Source organism: Rattus norvegicus, chromosome X (assembly GCF_021556685.1).
Source record: "Rattus norvegicus strain SHRSP/BbbUtx chromosome X, alternate assembly SHRSP_T2T, whole genome shotgun sequence".
Lineage (NCBI taxonomy): Eukaryota > Metazoa > Chordata > Mammalia > Rodentia > Muridae > Rattus > Rattus norvegicus.
Window position 1 is genome coordinate 11,477,169 of NC_141554.1, and position 21,745 is coordinate 11,498,913.

The 21,745-nt window shown below is 39.5% G+C and overlaps 1 long non-coding RNA gene across 3 annotated transcripts in view; it reads right to left on the bottom strand.

Annotated features, from left to right (window-relative positions):
• LOC147998138 (uncharacterized) overlaps positions 1-21,745 on the bottom strand; it is a 63,899-nt gene that overhangs the window by 17,531 nt on the left and 24,623 nt on the right. Inside the window, exons 1-2 of one of the 3 annotated variants that reach the window (XR_015646889.1) lie at positions 16,363-16,546; positions 6,331-6,511 (exon numbers count right to left, since the gene is read on the bottom strand). This is a non-coding gene — a long non-coding RNA (uncharacterized LOC147998138). Of the gene's footprint in view, positions 1-4,748; positions 6,512-16,362; positions 16,547-21,745 lie in introns of those variants that run through there. The other 2 variants (XR_015646891.1, XR_015646890.1) reach the window with 2 other exon arrangements.

A 21,745-nucleotide genomic window follows, 5' to 3' on the forward strand; every position in this document is an offset into this window, starting at 1 on the left:
GGAAAACTGACCTAACTTGGTGAGGCGGAGTGCGGTCATTAACCCAAAAATATCCAGTTTGGGCCCTCACTGGCTGTGGGTAAGGCATGAAGCAGTTTGTTCTGTAGCCAGAGGTTACTTTTATCACAATCCATGTGATATCCATATCATATCATCTTCTTTGGAGGAGATCTTAGGGTTGCTTCCAGAAGCTAGCATTTTTTGTCTATCACTGGAAGCTTTTTCATTAAACATTAAAAATGCCATATTCAGCAGATCTCCTAGAAGTTTGAGGACTATAATTTATTATTTTAAATATATTTATAATATAATATAATTATATTATTAGTTTATTGTTATATTGTTATATAACCAAATATAATTATTATGTTATATAATAAATATTATAATAACTAATATAATAATTATAAATTAATTTATGTATAACTGATTTTAAGCAACCTTTGTTTCTATTTACTTATTTCAGAGGCTTACTGCCTCTATCTGCTAACCTAGGCCTAGACTTGGAAGCTTCTAGCCTCCAAAACTCAGCTTCTGAGACTTACTGGTAAGTAAGCTCACCCTTCCTAGTTTTTTTCTGAGCTCCGCTGTCTGGTTCAACCCAGTTGTTCTGGCTAAAACTCCTCTCCAAGCTGACTGATTGAATCTGGCTTCTCTTTCGGTGTCTCCTGAATTCCTGTGCGTGGCCTCATACTAACTTCAGCAGTCTGTTCCGATCTTCTGGCTCCTCATTCTCTAGATTCACCTGTGTCTAGCTCTCTCTCTCTCTCTCTCTCTCTCTCTCTCTCTCTCTCTCTCTCTCCCTCCCTCCCTCCCTCCCTCCCTCCCTCCCTCCCTCCCTCCCGCAACTTGTTTCTCTATAACTGTCCTGGTAAAACTGCCTCCTAATCTGTTTGTACGGCCCCTCAAGTAGCTTCCCTTTCCTCTGTCCTCATAAGAGAACAGAACCTATTCTGTCAAACATTTCTCTGTATTCCAGCCAGAGGGATTAAAGATAAGCTACTGCACAACTAGAAATAGGATTTTTCAGTAAACAACACAATCTTGGCATTCACTGTGTGATACAAATGCAACATCTGTATTATAGAGTCAGATGGCCTTCTGACATAGAACAGAGACTTCTGAAGAGTAATTTTAAACAAGCATGTTTGGGTCAGGAGAGAGGGGCATGACCCAACTCCAGAGCTAGCTTTTTAATAAACCCTAACCCTAACACCCTAACCCTAAGCAGCATAAAACAACCTTTTCAATATTTTCCATACTCCAAAGACACCTAAATCCTTAGGAAGCTGATTGGAGAGATCAGATTGGAGAGCTCAGATTAAGCATAAAACAAAGAAAGCTCAGAGATAAAAGATTTTGCAGAACTTAAACAGCAGGTTCCCGTGATCCAACACTAGCGGCAGAAACAGAGCAATCAGCTCCTATGGGGAGATGAGGATAGAGACAAGATAGCCATGGCTAGAGATAAAAGTAAGCTGCAGGAGGGAGCTGAGAGACAGAGCTAGCCAATCAGGAGGCACCACTACTCAGTCCGGCACCTATGTCTGCAACCAAATGTATTAATACATCAGAAAACAAATCCACCAGACACAGGCAGCGTAAGAAGATAAAACAGTCAGGAAGTCACAAGAGACCAGAAAAACATAGTCATGCAGTAGCCACCTTCACTCTTATGCCAGAACCAGGACAGAAGCATATCTCCTTTGTCCTGGAGACTGAGTCTATGATCCTGTCCATTCTCCCCTGTGTTTCTCCAAATGTCTGGACTCCAGAACAGAACAACTCAGTGACCAGTTTAAGTTCACACATATGTTGGCTAGCAATCCTTTCCTTTGTTTTGTTTTGAAATTGAAAATTTTCAGTGCTTACGGTCTAGGCTTCCCAGGCCTCAAGTCCACACGTAATACTGGCCCCAACCCCAAGCTAGGGCTATACACTTCCTGGCCTCTGAGTTGTGGAATTTACTCCCACCTGGGTCCTATACCCAACTAGCAACCTTTAACTTGTGGCATTCATGGTTTCAGCCTCCTTGGGCTTCCAAATCTGCCTCAGGATTGTTCCTGCTTAGAACCTATTTCAGACCCCGGAGGCCTGAGTAAAGGATCTCCCAAGTATCTCAATGGGGCCTCCAAGAATGTTACAGAGTTTAAAAACACTGGGGAAGACACAATAGAACTAAATTCAAATTGTAAATAGCTAAATTACAGCTGCTAGCAGGGAGACAGCCTTAAATTCAAATTGAAGGCATACCACCTAGAAGAGGCTAAGGGAAAGGTGGATACCACAGTTCTGTTTCTGTGGAACGTTCAGCTGTGTGAGAAATTGATTCACTTTCCTCAGCTACATAAGAAGCTGTTCCTCTCCTTTTGTACACAGTGATAAAAAGAGCTGTTTCAGTCCCGTGTACACAGTGTTAAGCAGCTTTATAGAAGCCGAAGTAAGTAGTTAATGATCTCACATCAGTTTACCATTCTGGGGAGGGTATAGGTTTGATTGTTAGAAATTAATGTTTCAGGAATTTAGAGCAGAGGTCAGTGGCTACTAAGAATGTTACCTGGTGCAGAAAGAGTTTCTTTACATATCACAGTAGGTATTCAAATAATAATTGAAAACAAATTAGTATTGAAAAAGCTCTTACTTGTGTTGGATGTAGTGTCAACCTATAGGAAACTGTTCTCTGTAGCAATCCAGTGAAACAAAGGCACTATCAGAAACTTGGTGGAGCTTCGTTGCAATGAGAAGCCTAAATAGCTTGTTTTTGTCTGAAATGGGAAGTTTTATATTTTAAGGCATAGAAGCTGTTTTAGCAAAACTTGACTATACAGAATGTTCTGTTTTGTGGCTTAGGCTTTGTAATTTATCTAGGAACATTTTGACTAATTTTTAAACTGTATATATACTTCTTGTCTTCAAGGATAGCTGTTGTTTAATATGTTTTCTTATTTCAAACACAATATGACTGAAATGTAATCTTTTTAGAAGACTTAATCAGGATAAAGTTTTATTTATTTAAATATTATACTTTAATATTTCATTTTTTACCAACTAAAGTAAATACCTCTTGATTCCTCATAATGAAAATAAATACAGTAATGTATCTTCCATCCTGATACTTGTTAAAATTATTACTAGACTTAGTGATATATTCAAATAACAGATTTATAAATGATTATTAAGAAAAATATAGAGTTACATAAATTGACCTAAAATGATATTCACACATTAGCGATAAAACTAAGCTACAATATCATCTTGACTGTTAAAATATACCCTGATGAGTGAAAACATAGGCACCTCTATTTGCTTTGATTGTTACTAAGAAGTTGAAACACAGGATTTCTATTTCTGATGCCACCATTTCTGTGTATTATTTGAAGTCTTCCATTGAATGCATTCTAATTTATAGTTACAAGAAGTTAATTGTTTAGAACCAGGGACCAAATTTTAAAACTGGTAATTTATTGCTACTTTAGGGAATATTTCTTTCCAACATTTTTCCTTCTTTTGCTGAATGTAGGTTTTAAATTATTGTTATCAAGATACTGGAAATAGTTCAAGAAGACAGGCATAAGGTCTTTGTGCTTACAGATAAGCAGTAGCGAAGCTTACTACATGTTAAACATGTAGTATTGTCTCTTCAAGGGAAAAGATGTATAACCTGTTTTCCACCCAAAAGTCTGGGAATGGACAGGTCACCAGGCTATCTTGAGCATTGTTTCTCAGTCAATAGATCCTTATGGCAGATGTCACATGTACTTTACAAATGGAGCAGAGCCTATGTGACCTCTGTGCTCTCTGTAGGACCAGGCAACACTTGACTCACACAGACTTTTATATTTACTTCCATCATTCTTCCTAGACCTTTACCTTGAGCATTGTTTCCCATTATGGAGGAAGTCAGATGTAGATTGACAAATTGTGGTATAAGCTTTGTTGTACACACAGGATTGAGTTAATTATCATTGGGAAACTTATTTCCAAAATTGTCCTCTGTTTAAATATGCCTAAAATAAACTGCCCAGTGTCAGACTCTAGATGTTTGAACCAACACTGGCTACCAAGTTGTGGTAAAGTAGGTTTCCTTCTTATCTTACATGGATCATCCAATCTGCTGGTCCTGGTAGTCACAGAGTCCCCCATAGGATTGTAAGGCTTCTAAAAAAACATTTTTTACCCAAGTTCTCTCTAACCCCAAGGAATTTTCACCACATAACTTTCGACTTTTTAAGATTTTTATCTTGGTGTGGTGGTTTGAATATGCTTGAGCCAGAAAGTGGCACTATTAAGAGGTGTGGCCTTGTTAGATTAGGTATGGCCTTGTTGGAAGAAGTGTGTCACTGTGTGGGTGGGCTTTGAGATACTATACTCAAGTTCTACCCAGTGTGGAAGCAGAGTCTCCTGGCTGCCCTCAGACCAAGATGTATAACATTCAGTTTCTTCTCCAGCACTATGTCTGCCTAGACCCTGACATGCCTTCTGCCAGGACAATAATGAACTAAACCTCTGAAACTATTAATTAAATGTTGTCCTTTATAAGGTTGCCTTGGCCACGGTGTGTCATTCTAGCAATGGACACCCCAACTGAGACACTTGGTATTTACTATAACTGTTAATTCTTGAGCTTTATTTTTGAGATGCCTTAGGCTGGCCAAGAATATATGATCCTCCTGCCTCAATTTCCCACGTGCTAGGATTGCAGGTACACAATTTGACCTGGGTATCCTATTATGGTACATATAGATTTAGCTGTGTAATACCGTTAATTTCATATCCTTATATTAATCATTTCTTACAAAACTACCATTTATTCTTTCATAAATACACAATATCCTTTATGTCAGTGGTTCTCAACCTGTGGGTCACAACACCTTTGGGTATCAACTCACTGTTTCAAGATCATAGAAAAACACAGATATTCACATTATAATTTATGATAGTAAGAGGAGGCTATGGTGTTAGAAGTGGTGGCAGCAGAGGCAATTATGGAGGTGGTGATGGTGGATATAATGGATTTGGAGGAGATGGTGGCAACTATGGTGGTAGTCAGGGTTACAGTAGTAAGAGGAGGTTATGGAGGTGGTAGACGAGGATATGGAAACCAAGATGATGGATATGGTGGAGGAGGAGGAGGATATTATGGTTACAATGAAGGAGAAAATTTTGGTGGAGGTAACTATGATGGTGGTGGGAACTATAATGAATTTGGAAAATTATAGAAGACAGCAACAATCTAATTATAGACCCATGAAGGGGGTCAGTTTTGGTGGAAGAAGCTCAGGCAGTCCCTGTGGTGGTGGCTATGGATCTGGAGGTGGAAGTGGTGGCTATGGTAGCAGAAGGTTTTAAACTAAAACAGAAACAAACGGCTACAGTTCTTAGCAGGAGAGAGAGCGAGGAGTTGTCAGGAAAGCTGCAGGTTACTTTGAGACAGTCGTTCCAAATGCATTAGAGGAACTGTAAAATCTGCCACAGAAGGAACGATGATCCATAGTCAGAGAAGTTACTGCAGCTCAAAGAGGAAGCCCTTCTTGCTCAGGACTGTCATAGCCACAGTTTGCAAAAGTGCAGCCATTGACTAATGCACTGTAGTGAAGATTAGATGTACATCCCTGAGGTCTTATCTGTTGTAGCTTTTTCGTTTTCTTTTTCTTTTCATTACGTCAGACATTTTGCCCAGTAAATTGTGGTAGTGATACCAGGAATAAAAAATTAAGGAATATTTAACTTTTCAATATTTGTGTAGTTAAGTTTTTCTACATTTTAGTACAGAAACTTTAACAAAATGCAGTTTTGAAGGTGTTTCCTGTGAGTTAACAAGTAGAGAAGACCATTGTTAATTACTATTTTGTATGAATTTTGCTAAAGTTAACTGTAAAGAAACACCTACCTACTTGCAGTTTAAGGGGAAATCTATTCTCCTCATTTCCAAAAACATGATGAATGGGCACTGACATGTGGAGAGAATAGATACTTATATGTTTGCAATGTGTGTTTTAGATTATTAGGATTAGGTAATAAAAATAGCATATTTTGAATTTAATAGCATTACAATTACCTTTAAATGAAAAGATCTCAAAAGTTAAAAAATTCATAATAGTAGCAAAATTACAGTTATGAATAGCCACAAAAATAATTTTATGGTTAGGGATCACCAAAACATGAGGAACTAAAGGGTCATAGCATTAGGAATGTTGAGAACCACTGCTTATCAAAATTTTAAAAAAGTAAATCACATACTTCCAACATACAACGGCATAGGATATACATTACCTTTTCAAAAGGAAGAAAAGTGAGGAAATACTGGATCAAAGCAAAACAAGAATCTACCTGGCAAACTCCAAACTCTGGATATCCATGTTTGATGCAAAAGTGTTTTTCAGAGCTCCAACTCCTTTCAGCTTTGTTGACTGCAACAAACTTCTTTGTCTTGGGCTGGTTTCATTCGCTGTTAGCAGTTTTTCTTGGTAGGTATCCCATAGTTCTGGCATCTCCAACATCTTGGGGCAATCTAGGCGTAACATAATTTCGCATTATGACATCACCAGGCCTCCAGGCAGGGACACCCCTGACACATGACTGGCCTCAGATCCCACAGCCAAATTCTTTATGGATGATTCTAAAGGCAGAACATGAGGCCTAAGCTGGCAAGTTCTTCTGCCTATAGAGGCAGAAATTTGGTCCTCCCATTCAAATACATCCAATTATATCTGAATCAGTTTTCTGTTTTCTGTGGTTCCCTTCACTGCTTAAGCTCTTCTTTAATCCCTTTCACAACCTTGAAGCTTAGCTGGACATGCCATGAAGTCATCGCTCCCTTTATTCCACTTAGCATCAGGCTTTTCTTTCAACTTTTTAAATCTCCTTTAACAGTGTATTTAGCTACATTCCACTTCCTGGTGCTCCGTTTCTCTTCAAACTGAGTGTTTTCTTTGCTCAGCTTGCTCCTTTTCATTATAGATCTGCATAAGAATGACAACTAATAACCACAGGGCACAGTCAATACTAGGCTGTCTTGAAAGTTCTTCTGCCAAGGCCATTAATCCCAATCTCTTCAATTTAGCCTCAGGGAGATTTATAGGACAAGGATGAAAAGCAGCTACATTCTTTGCCAACATATCACAAGAATAGTCTCTAGGTCACATACTAATATTCTTCCCCTCTGAAACTTCCTGTGCTGGGATCCTGTAGTTCACATTACCCTCAGCAGCAGCATCTCCCATGCTCCTCCTAGGATAGCCCATCAAGCCCCACTTAAAGTGTCCAACCACTTTTCTAGTCCAAAGTCTCAAAGTTTTCCATATTCCTCCAATAAATATCATCATCAGTCTTGTCACAGCAATACCTGTGTACTAACTTTTCTTTTAAACATGAATATATTGCTGTGAAGAGGTACCATGACCAAGGCAACACTTATAAAAGAGACCATTTAATTTGGGGCCTGCTTACAGTTTGAAAGGGTTAGTTCATTTTCATCATGGTGGAAAGCATGGCAACACTTGTAGAGTTAGCTGAGAGCTACATCTTGATCTGGGGAGAGAGAGAGAGAGAGAGAGAGAGAGAGAGAGAGAGAGAGAGAGAGAGAATCGCATGGGATTTTGAAACCTCAAAGCCATGTGATACATAGTGATACACTTCCTCTAACAAGACTACATACATCTCTTGATTCTTGGCAAATAGTGCCACTCCAAGATGTTTTAGCATTCATATATATGAGCATGAGCCTATGGGGGACCATTTTTATTCAAACCATCACATTATATAACCTAAGTAAAGGCAGAAATGAAAAAGAAATAGAAAGTAGAGTAAGTAGGAAGCAGGTCAGAAATAGGGACTGGAGAGAGAAATCAGTGGTAAGGAGTGCTTATTGTTCTTACAGGGGACCCAAGTCAACAATGTCCTCAATTGTCTAACTTCAATTCCAGGAGATCCAGTACCCTTTTGTGGTATCCATAGGTGCCAACACTAGTGTGCACAGAAACATGTATGTAGAAATCCATTTTCAAAAGTCATATTTTAAAAGATAGCAAGAGAAAATCAGTCATAATATAAATAACAAAGGAAGAAACTTCACACTGTGATTGCATAAAAATATTATGTTTAGGGTTAGTGCCACAGAATAGAAAACATTTATCAAATTTCATCATATTTTAATTTCAATAAAAACTTCATTGTTCAGTAACATGTTCTCATTCATGTCTTTCTAAATATTTGTTTTATTGATTATTTTAGATCTCAGACTTAAACCCAGGACCTCATATATGATATCCCTGGGGTCCCTATTTTTTAATAGCCTGCATCCACTCCCAATATGGAAATCAAATCTAGGACAGAGTTAGCACTTACTATCTCATCTATCATCTTTCTTGGATTACTTATACTTTTAGTTAAACTGTTTTCTTAAGAAATTTAAAGTGTGGGAGTTAGATTTGCATATTATTATGTGTCTTAAAATATCTTATTCTGCCATAGCTCCCTGCTTCCAAACCCAGTGGAAGAGAGAGCTCACCACGCAGACAGGTGGGCACCCCTGAGACTGCAGGGCAGGAGAGACCGCCAGTACTGCCCACCCTTAGCCACATCCCTGGCCCAAGAGGAAACTGTATAGGGCCTCTGGGAACAGGAAGATAGGGACACTCAAGTAGTAGGTGCCCTACAGTCCAGACTGTACCCGGATCTGAAGGGACCCGGTCAAACAGCTCCCTGCACCCAAATCCCGTGGGAGGGAGAACTATACGTTCAGAGAGGCAGACACACCTGGGAAGCCAGAGGAGACTACTCTCTGCCCACATTTCTGACTCTAGAGGAAAATGCCTAGTGCCATCTGGGCCCCTGTGCACAGGGACCAGAGAGAAGGTAGGGCAGGCCTTTCTGGTTGCTGCCCTCACAGAGAGCTGAAAATTAGCACCGAGGAGCAATTTCAGGATAGAGACCAGAGGTAAGGCCAACTTTTCTGCTCCAAGTGACCTGCCTGGTGGACTCAGGACACAAGCCCACAGGAACAGCTGAAGAGCAGTAGACAGGAAAGACTACACACATGAAAGCAGAACACTCTGTTCCCATAACTGGCTGAAAGAAAACAGGAAAGCAGGTCTACAACACTCCTGACACACAGACCTATAAGACGGCCAATCCACTGCCAAAAATAGCAGAACAAGGTAAAACCAGAGACAACCTGATGGTGAGAGGCAAGCACAGGAAGCCAAGCAACAGAAACCAAGACTACATGGCATCATCGGAGCCCAATTCTCCCACCAAGGCAAACACAGAATATTCAAACACACCAGAAAAGCAAGGTTTAGATTTTAAATCACATTTGGTCATGATCATGGTAGACTTCAAGAAAGACATAAAGAACTCCCTTAGAGAAACACAGGAAAACACAAATAAGCAAGTAGAAACCTATAGAGAGGAAGCACAAAAATCCCAGAAAGAATTACAGGAAAACACAAACAAGCAGGTGAAGGAATTAAAAATGGAAATAGAAGCAATAAAGAAAGCACAAAGGGAGACAACCCTAGATATACAAAACCAAAGAAAGAGACAAGGAACCGTAGATACAAGCATCACCAAGCGAATACAAGAGATAGAAGACAGAATCTAAGGAGCAGAAGATTCCATAGAAATCATTGACACAACTGTGTAAGATAATGTAAAACAGAAAAATCTGATGGCCCAAAACATACAGGACATCCAGGACACAATGAGAAGATCAAACCTAAGGATAAAAGGTATAGAAGAGAGTGAAGACTCCCAACTCAAAGGACCAGTAAATATCTTCAACAAAATCATAGAAAAAAAAACTTCCCTAACCTGAAGGAAGAGATGCCCATGAACATACTAGAAGCCTAAAGAACTTCAAATAGATTGGACCAGAAAAGAAACTCCTCCTGTCATATAATAGTGAAAACACCAAATGTACAAAACAAAGAAAGAATATTAAAAGCAGTAAGGGAAAAAGGTCAAGTAACATATAAAGGCAGACATATCAGAATTACACCAGATTTCTCACCAGAGACTATGAAAGCCAGAAGATCCTGGACAGATGTCATACAGATCCTAAGAGAACACAAATGCCAGCCCAGGTTACTGTATCCAGCAAAACTCTCAATTAACACAGATGTAGACACCAAGATATCCATGACAAAACCAAATTTACACAATATCTTTCCACAAATCCAGCCCAATAAAGGATAATAAATGGTAAAGCCCAACACAAGAAGGCAAGCTACACCCTAGAAAAAGCAAGAAACTGATCATTTTGCAACAAAACAAAGAGAAGAAAAGCACATAAACATAATCTCACCTCCAAATACGAAGATAATAGGAAGCAACAACCAGTATTCCTTAATATCTCTCAACATCAATGGTCTCAATTCCCCAACAAAAAGACACAGATTGACAAACTGAATACACAATGAGGACCCAGCATTTTGCTGCCTACAGGAAACACACGTAAGAGACAAAGACCAACAAAGACAAAGCCTCAGAGTAAAAGGCTGGAAAACAACTTTCCAAAAAAATGGTCTGAAGAAGCAAGCTGGAGTAGCCATTCTAATATCGAATAAAATCGATTTTCAGCCAAAAGTCATCAAAAAAGATAAGGAAGTACACTTCACATTCATCAAAGGAAAAATCCACCAAGATGAACTCTCAATCGTAAATATCTATGCTCCAAATACAAGGGCACCTACATACATAAAAGAAACCTTACTAAAGCTCAAAGGACACATTGCACTTCCCACAATAATAGTAGGAGATTTAAACACCCCACTCTCATCAATGGACAGATCAAGGAAACAGAAATTAAACGGAGACATAGACAGACTAAGAGAAGTCATGAACCAAATGGACTTAACAGATATTTATAGAACATACTATCCTAAAACAAAAGGATACATCTTCTTCTTACCACCTCATGGTACTTCCTCGAAAATTGACCATATAATTGGTCATAAACCAGGCCTCAACAGACATAGAAAGATAGAAATAATTCCATGCGTCCTATCAGACCACAACGGGCTAAAGTTTGTCTTCAATAACAAAAAGGAAAGAACACACACCTATTCATGGAAGTTGAACAATGCTCTACTCAATGATAACCTGGTCAAGGAAGAAATAAAGAAAGAAATTAAAGACTTCTTAGAATTTAATGAAAATGAAGGTACAACATACCCAAACTTATGGGACACAATGAAAGCTGGGCTAAGAGGAAAACTCATAGCTCTGAGTGCTACCAAAAAGAAACTGAATAGAATATACTTTAGCAGCTTGACAGCACACCTAAAATCAAAAACAAAAAGGATCAAATATACCCAGGAGGAATAGAAGGCAGGAAATAATCAAACTCAGAGGTGAAATCAACCAAATAGAAACAAAAAGGACTATACAAAGAATTAAAAGAACCAAAAGCTGTTTCTTTGAGAAAATCAACAAGATAGTTAAACCCTTAGCCAGACTAATGACAGGACACAGAGAGTGTGTCCAAATTAACAAAATCAGAAATGAAAAGGGAGACATAACTACAGAATCAGAGGAAATTCAAAAAATAATCTGATCCTACTACAAAGGTCTATATTCAACAAAACTTGAAAATCTGCAGGAAATGGACAATTTCCTGGACAGATAATAGGTACCGAAGTTAAATCAGGAACAGATAAACCAGTTAAACAACCCCATAACTCCTAACGAAATAGACACAGTCATTAAAGGTCTCCCAACCAAAAAGAGCCAAGGTCCAGACTGGTTTAGTGCAGAATTATATCAGACCTTCATAGAAGACCTCGTACCAATACTATCCAAACTATTCCACAAAATTGAAACAGATGGAGCACTACCGAATTCCTTCTATGAAGCCACAATTACTCTTATACCTAAACCACACAAAAACCCAACAAAGAAAGAGAACTTCAGACCAATTTCCATTATGGATATCAAGGCAAAAATACTCAATAAAATTCTTGCAAACCGAATCCAAGAGCACATCAAAACAATCATCCATCATGATCAAATAGGCTTCATCCCAGGTATGAAGGGAAGGTTTAATATATGGAAAACCATCAACGTAATCCACTATATAAACAAACTGAAAGATAAAAACCACATGATCACTTCATTAGATGCTGAGAAAGCATTTGACAAAATTCAACACCCCTTCCTGATAAAAGTCCTGGAAAGAACAGGAATTCATGTCCCATAACTAAACATAGTGAAAGCCATATACAGCAAACCAGTTTCTAACATTAAAATAAATGGAGAGAAACTTGAAGCAATCCCACTAAATCAGGGACTAGATAAGGCTGCCCACTCTGTCCCTACTTATTCAATATAGTTCTTGAATTTCTAGGCAGAGCAATCAGACAACAAAAGGAGGTCAAGGGGATACAGATCGGAAAAGAAGAAGTCAAAATATCACTATTTGCAGATGATATGATAGTATATTTAAGTGATCCCAAAAGTTCCACCAGAGAACTACTAAACCTAATAAACAACTTCAGCAAAGTAGCTGTGTATAAAATTGACTCAAATAAATCAATAGCCTTCCTCAACACAAAAGAGAATCAAGCCGAGAAAGAAATTAGGGAAACAACACCCTTCATAATAGTCCCAAATAATATAAAATACCCCGGTGTAACTTTAACAAAGCATGTGAAAGATCTGTATGAAAGGACATCAAGCCTCTGAAGAAAGAAATTGAAGAAGATCTCAGAAGATGGAAAGATCTCCCATGCTCATGGATTGGCAGGATTAATATAGGAAAAATGGCCATTTTTACCAAAAACGATCTAGAGATTCAACGCAATCCCCATCAAAATTCCAACTCAATTCTTCAGAGAGTTAGACAGAACAATTTGCAAATTCATCTGGAATAACAAAAAACCCAGGATAGGTAAAACAATCCTCAACAATAAAAGGGCTTCCAGGGCAATCACTATCCCTGAACTATTACAGAGCAATAGTGATAAAAACTGTATGATATTGGTACAGAGAAAGGCACATAGACCAGTGGAATAGAATTGAAGACACAGAAATGAACCCACAAACCTATGGTCACTTAATTTTTGACAAAGTAGTCAAAAGCATCCAATGGAAAAAAGATAGCATTTTCAGCAAATTGTGCTGGTTCAACTGGAAGTCAGCATGTAGAAGAATGCAGATCAATCCATGCTTATCACCCTGTACAAAGCTTAAGTCCAAGTGGATCAAGGACCTCCCCATCAAACCAGATACACTCTAACTAACAGAAGAAAAAGTGGGGAAGTATCTCGAATATGTGGGCACTGGAGAAAATTTCCTGAACAAAACACCAATTGCTTATGCTCTAAGATCAAGAATCGACAAATGGGATCTCATAAAACTACAAAGCTTCTGTAAGGCAAAGGACACTGTTGTTAGGACTTAAAACGGCAACCAACAGATTGGGAAAAGATCTTTACCAATCCTACAACTGATACAAAACATACAAAGAACTCAAGAAGTTAGACTGCAGGGACACAAATAACCCTATTAAAAATGGGGTTCAGACTAAACAAAGAATTCACAGCTGAGGAATGCCGAATGGCTGAGAAACACCTAAAGAAATGTTCAACATCTTTTGTCGTAAGGGAAATGCAAATCAAAACAACCCTGAGATTCCACCTCACACCAGTCAGAATAACTAAGATCAAAAACTCTGGTGACAGCAGATGCTGGCGAGGATGTGGAGAAAAAGGAACACTCCTCCATTATTCGTGGGATTGCTGACTGGTACAACCATTCTGGAAATCAGTCTGGAGGTTCCTCAGAAAATTGGACATTGAACTGCCTGAGGACCCAGCTATACCTCTCTTGGGCATATACACAAAAGATGCCCCAACATATAACAAAGACACGTGCTCCACTATGTTCATAGCAACCTTATTTATAATAGCCAGAAGCTGAACAGAACCCAGATGCCCTTCAACAGAGGAATGGTACAAAAATGTGGTACATCTACACAATGGAATATTACTCAGCTATCAAAAACAACAACTTTATGAAATTCATAGGCAAATGGATGGAACTGAAAAATATCATCCTGGGTAAGGTAACACAATCACAGAAAAACACACATGGTATGCACTCATTGATAAGTGGCTATTAGCCCAAATGCTTGACTTACCCTAGATGCACAGAACACATGAAACTCAAGAAGGATCACCAAAATGCGAATGCTTCACTCCTTCTTTAAAAGGGGAACAAGAATACCCTTGGGAGGGAATAGGGAGGCAAAGTTTAGAACAGAGGCAGAAGGCACACCCATTCATAGACTGCCCCACATGTGGCCCATACTTATACAGCCACCAAACTAAATAAGATGGATGAAGCAAAGAAGTGCACGCTCTCAAGAACTGGATGTAGATCTCTCCTGTGAGACAGAGCCAGAATATGGCAAATAGATAGTTGATTTCCAGCAGCAAACCACTGAACTTAGAACAGGACCCCCATTGAAGGAATCAGAGAAAGGACTGGAAGAGCTTGAAGGGGCTTGAGACCCCCATATGAACAACAATGCCAACCAACCAGAGCTTCCCGGGACTAAACCACTACCCAAAGACTATACGTGGACTGACCCTGGACTCCAACCTCATAGGTAGCAATGAATAATAGCCTAGTAAGGGCCCCAGTGGAAGGGGAAGCCATTGGTCCTGCCAAGACTGATTCCACAGTGAACGTGACTGTTGGGGGGAGGGCGGTAGTGTGAGAAGGATGGGGAGGGGACCCCCATACAGAAGGGCAGGGGTAAGGGCTAGGGAGATGTTGGCCTGGAAACCGGGAAAGTTAATAACAATTGAAATGTAAATAAAAAGTACCCAATTTAATAAAGATGGAGAAAAAAACATCAAAAAAAAAGAAAAAAAAGAAAAATAATCTTATTCTTCTATGATTCAAGATCTACCGTAGTTTTTATTTTTTATTCATTTTATTATTTTTAAATTTTTCTTACAGCATAGTAGGTTTCCTTAAGGTATTTTTCTAACTTTTTTCTTTTTAGATGACTACTCTCAGCTACTTTCTGTCCCTTCCTCCCAGCTCCCTGCAGCCATTTTTTCTTTTACTTTTCCACCAGTATACTCACTCCAACTTTCATATCAAAGTTGTTTTTCTGTTTTCCTACCTGCTCCCCTTAAAGCCTCTTTTTTTCTTCTCTTATGAATCTCTTTCTAGTTTCCTGGTCTTCATATATTCTTTAAGATTAATATAAATATATAAGAGTTAGAAGGTAGGATCTTGTACTGGATAATTTTGTGTAAATTTGACCCAATCTGTAGGAGGGAACCTCATTTAAGAAACTGCTTCCATAATATGAGAGCTGCTGTAGGGCATTTTCTTAACTAGTAATTGATGGGGGAGAGTCCAGCTCATTATTAGTAGTGCCATCCCTGGTCTTGTGGTCCTTGGTTCTGTAAGAAAGTTGTTAATAGTAACCCTAACAAGGACAGATCCTTATGAGGGGATAGGTATGTACTTGTGTTGTCTTTGTTATCCTAGGATACTTCACTCAATATTTTCCTGGAATTTTCTTACTTTGCCTTTTCTTTGCAGCTGAATAAAATTCCACTGTATATAGGTATCACATCTTCATTATCAGTTGATAGTCATCTGGACTGATTCCATAGAATTATCTACCATATGACCATCTATACCAACCACTTCTGGAAATGTATCCAAAGGACTATGTCCATCCAACAGAGATATTCATGTTTATTGCATCTCTATTCATAATAATAAGGAAATGGTCATCCACAATATTTTTTGCTCTATTTTTTGGGGGAGGGTGTCATTACTGAGGACTGAACCCAATGCCTGTGTATGTCAGGGAAGCACATTGCCATTGAACTACATCTCCAGCCCTCACATTTATTAATTTGCTACATGTGTGCTTATATGCATGCCTTGGCATATGTGTGGAGGTGGAGGTCAGAGGATTACTTGCAAGAGTTTTCTCTTCTCACTCTATGATTTCCCTGGATGAAACACAGGATGTGCAGTTTGGTAACAAGCACATTTGCTGCCTGAATTGTCTCCCTGGGCCTCCTTTATAAAGGAATTGTTTTGTTATACCCTAGTAGTAGTACAATAGTAGTAGTAATACAATAGTAGTAGCTGTTGGATCCCCATGTCAGTGTGGTTTTGAGCTTCTCTAGATAAGCTTCTTCTTTGAAAGCTTTAGGAATTTTTATTTCTGCTTTAGAGTTTGGAATCTTGTAGGATTATTTCTGAGTTAAAAAACATTAGAGAGCTTGCGAAGTACATGCTGGTGTCTGACTGCCATGCATTCTTGTGATTAGAGCGCATATAGATATACATTCCTAATGTTTAAATGCCAAGGCTTGAACTTACCTTTTTAGTTTTGTGAGATGGAGACTCCCTCCAAATGGACTCTCAGTAAACCTGATGGAGAAGGTTACTTACAATTATGGAAATAAAATAATATCAGTGGAGTGCTTTTCTTCTGTGACACTCAGTATACTTTAGCTTCTCATTCTGAAGGCTCATTTTTTTTTTACCTCAAACAAACCAAACTGAAAGAGAAGTGGGGCATCAGGGGCATAGTGGTCCATGCTGATAAGCAGCAGTTGGCAAGCTGGTGCTGGAAGATTACCATGAGTTTGGGACCAGCCAAGGCTACATAGTTTCCAGTTAGTATAGGCTACAGAGCAAGACTATGTCTGGAAAAAAGAAAAAAAATACTAATGGCATAATCTCACTATTTAGGGGGTTAAGATAGTAGAAGTAAAAACTCAAGGCCATCATGGTCAACATTATGAGTTCTAGGCCATCCTGGAGCACATAGTAAGACCCTGTCTAGATAACAAACAAAACAAAACTACAATTAGAGACCGACATAGGAAGGTAAGCCTTTAATTCTAACCCTCAGGAGACAGAGGTTGGCAGGATGTCTATGAGTTCTGGGTCTTCCTGGTCTCACCAGAGCTAAATAGTAATACCTTCATTTTTTTTCACAACAGCATACACACACACACACACACACACACACACACACACACACACACACACATATATATGGATCTTGAGAATATCGGCCTGAGGGAGGCAACCCAGTCCCAAAAGGACATGCATGATATATACTTATTGGTAAGTGTAAATTAGCCATAAAGCACAGAATACCCATGATACACTCCACAGACCCAAAGAAGCTAAACAAGAAGGAAGGCCCACATGAGGAAGCTTGGATCTCACTTAGAAGGGGGAATAAGTAGTCAAAACGAGGCAGATGGATGGAGGGAACTGAGGAGGAGAGGAAATGGGGAGGAGGATGGAGGGTTCAGGATCAGGTGTTGGGAGGAACAGAGGGAGGGCCAGATGGCCATGAGAATGAATGAAAATCTGCAACTGATGGGGGTGGGGAGGTGGGGGGAATCTCCAGGACATGACAGTGACCTGGAATAAGGAAGGCACCCAAAAATCAACAGGGGGGACTGTTAGCTGTGACTCACAGCATTGAGATTATGGAACCTGATGGGGGTACCTCTTGTACCCAGGCAGGAATCCCAGTAGAGCAATAGGGATACCAACCCACGCACAATACTTTCAACCCAAGATTTACCCTATCTATAAGAAATGCAGGGATGAGGGATAGAACAGAGGGAATGGCCAACCAATAACCTGCCCAACTTGAGATCCATTCCATGGGCAAACAATAGTTGGTGACACTATTAATAATACTCTGTTATGTTTGCATAGCTGTCCTCTGAGAGACTCCACCCAGCAGCTGACTCAGACAAATGCAGACATCTATAGCCAGACAGTGGTTGGAGCTTGGGGACTCTTATAGAGGAGTAGAGGGAAGGATTGAGGGCCCTGCAGAGGATAGGAACTCCACAGGAAGAACAATAGAGTCAACTAACCCTGGGGCCTCTCAGAGATTGAACCACCAGCGAAAGAACATACACTGGCTAGATGTAAGCCTCCCCACATATATGTAGCAGATGTGCAGCTTGGTCTTCATATGGGTCCAGAACAATGAGTGTGGCCAATCCCAAAAGCTGTTTGCTGTCTGTGGGATACATTCTTCTAGCTGGGCTGCCTTGTCTGGCCTCAGAGAGAGAGGATGCACCTAGCCCTGCAGAGACTTGATGTGCCTAGGTGGGAGGGTACCCTGCGGAGCCTCCATCCTCTCAGAGGAGAAGTGGAGAGGGTATGGGAGGAAGGATTGTGGAAGGGGATAACCAGGAGGGGGAGAGGGAGCAGAAAGTGAATTTTAAAAGCCCTCACATTACTATTATCACACCAATAATTTAATAAAATCATCCTTTTGTAGTATCAGGTATCCTCAATGTTCCAGTTTCCCCAATTATATCAGTTTCTTTCCAAACCAGTAACTAAATTTGGTTCATGTATTATATTTGGCTACTGTTAAGTTTGATCATTTCCTTTTAATTCATTTCCATTCATGTTCTCTTTTAGGTTTTCCTTAGAATTTATTTGTGAAGAAACAAGGTCATGTAGAGTTCCTGTACTTTGGAGGTTACTGATTGCATCTCTGTGGTGTTAGTTAACTTGTTCTTTTGTCCTTTATATTGCCCATAAACTGGCAGTGACATCTATAGATACAATCAGATTCAGGCTTACTTCTTTGCCCAAGAACATTTCATAGGTAGTGGGATATAGTTAATGTTATAATGAAAGGTAAAAGTTTTGAAGTTGCCCCCCCTAGACACAAAGTTTAGAGCAGAAAAAAAAACCAAACAAACAGGTTAGGCCCCAGAATTATATGTTCCAAGAAGCCTCTCCTAGGGCTATAGAATGGATAGTTACATTGGCCAGCTCAACAGCTTTCTCCCAGAAACTAGCTGACCATAAATCTTAGAGAACAATCTTGAGAAGCAGGAAACAACTTCTCCTAGGAACTAGCGGACCATGAAGTTAAACAATCTGAGAAGTAAGAGACAGCTTCTCCTAGGAAACAATCTTGGGGGACAGAGAGTTCTTCCTTGTGATTTTTCACTGTTATTCTACACACTTTCCAATGACGCCATCCCTGCCCCCTCGGGTTGTGGTTTCTCCCTTTAAATACCTCTTCTCCCAGCCTCTTGGGGTCGAACTCCACTGCCCCTGTGTGGGATACGAGTCTCGACCCCAGTGCACTGGTTGCTATCGATAAACCTCATGTGATTACAACAAGGATGGTCTTGTGTGAGTTCTTGGGGGGTCGCGTCATCCCGAGACTTGAGTGAGGGTCTCCCCACTCCGGGGGGGTCTTTCAATAACACAAGAAGGAACACATATTGGATGATTATTTTATGTTGAAAGCAAGGTTAATATTGAACACTGGCTCCTGGTGACATGAACCTAAGTCAGTCATTATAAAATTTTCTACCAGCCCATAACTTAATCATTTGAGCAACCATTAATAATCACTGCCTAGAAATTTGTGGTTGTAAAATAGCAGGGTTCTGAGCTATACATTACTGAATAAATCGTGTCTAAGTTCGAGTTGCTTTGGAATTTGGAATTGCCTTTTGACCCAAGATAGGAAGGATTTTAAATTTAGTATGAACGCCCCGCCCTGTAATTTACCAAATTTTACTCACACAATAGGAATTCTGAGTAAAATCTAAAGATCCACATACCTATTATTGATCTGGAATCTACAATTTAAAACCTCTTCTAATTTGAGGCCCAAATGGATTTAATGTTTGAATTCTTCCAAGCATTTAAATAAATAATGCTATTCTTATTTAAAAGTTTTCCAAGAATAGCAACATTAATCACATTGCCAGACTTATTTATGAGGCCACTATAGCTTTAATAGCAAAGTCTAACAAAGCTGTTATCAAAAGAAAATTAAAGACTACTGTATCTCATTAATATAAATTTCAAAATTCTAGAAAATACATTAAAAATGGAACCCAGTAATACGTTTTTAAAAAATTATATTGCAACCAAATGAGATCCATTTCAGAAATGTTAGCTTCATTTAACATTTAAAGCCCAAAATATTTTATTACAGTATAACTGGCATTTCGAAGGCCCAGAATCTTTCAGAGCACGAGACACAGGATTTCTCTGTGTAACCTTGGCTGTCCTGAAACTCACTTAGTAGACCAGGCTAGCCTCAAACTAAGATAGCTAGCTCTACCTGACTCTGCCTCCAGATTGCCAGAATTAAAGGCATGGGCTACCAGTGGGACTCTTTTTTGTGACAGGCTTTGTGCTGGTTACTTACAACATTCTTGAAGAATCTACCTGTGAGGGTACAGTTTTCTAAGATGAGGAAAATATTGCAATAAAAAATATGTTATAAGAAAAAGAAAGAAAGGAAAGGAAAAAGAAAGAAAGAAAGAAAGGAAGGAAGGAAGGAAGGAAGGAAGGAAGGGAGGGAGGGAGGAAGGAAGGAAGGAAGAGAGAGAGAGAAAGAAAGAAAGAAAGAGAGAAAGAAAGAAAGAAAGGAAGGAAGGAAGGAAGGAAGGAAGGAAGAAAGAAAGAAAGAAAGAAAGAAAGAGAGAGAAAGAAAAAAAAGCTCTTTTGCTAATATGCATCAACTCCTCAGGTCTACAGCACAACTAAAACAAGACAGGAGCCAGTATCTTTCCATGGCTTTACTTTGGATCACCTGCTTACCTCTGCATATTAATCATTCAAGCATTGTCTTTTACAGTCTGTGTCATACCCCTCTGGTCTGAATACACAGGGTTAAGTCATTGTGTTACTAAAGTTCTTCATGTCGGAGCTTGAGCTTTGCTGGGCCTAACAAGCTAGACTTGATCACCTGTCCTCAACAGCTGAGTAAAGGCACAAATAATCCTGAAAAGCAGAAAAAGGCATTTAGTTGCTAAGCCACATTGGGACAAGGAATAAGAAGGTGATATGCTGAAGTGTATCTTTCAGATCCTAATGGAAGTTTAGGTTTAAATAAAAGGAAAGAGGAACGAGTGCCTCTTATCACTACTGTCTTGGCTCCAGTCTCTCCTACAAGTTGGTCTGACAAGTTGTCAGAACTCAGTGAAATGTTTTGCCAAGGACACAAAGTCCCAATCTGGCAGGCACCAGGGACCCACCCTTTTCCTTCTTCCAGTATGACTCTCCTGCGGAAATTTTGGGGACCCATTGTTTTAATAGTGTGTCAGCCAAAGAGAGAACACATGTCTTTTTAGAATCTTCATTGGTGCTAGGATGTTTGCAATTGTTCTAAACCTTGGATTCCAAGAGCAGTGAAGCTTTCCAGGACAGACCACCTCCTAGAGGAAGGCAATTATCCTTGAGGGTACAACAACCCCTTGGAACAGGAAGAATTATCCTTACTAAAAGAATCATCACATTGTTCCCTTCAAAAGAGGACTTTGTAAAACCAGAATTGACAGAATGATCCACCAAACTACACTTAATAGAATGCTTTGGTCATAAGACTAATTCTATAAATGGCCCTGCTGGGTCAGGGGGTCCCAGAAAGGAATGTTTGCAGAGATTACCCGTTTTGCTTGAAGCAGACAATTCAAGGAAATGTGGATCCAAACAATACACTCCCTATTAAAAGTAACAGCCATTTCTTACCACCCACCCACCCCACAGGCATCCCCTTTCCCATGGGAGATCCAGTCCTTTGCTGTTTTGAAATAAACAGTCCAGTTTGTTGAGATCAAGCTTGGTAACTTATCTCTGCTGATGAAATGAGCCAATTCAAACTAAGTTAAAGTATAAAGGCAGGTTTATTAGGGGAAGCTCTCAGTTGAGTTCACTGACTACACAAGAGGGGGTCAGT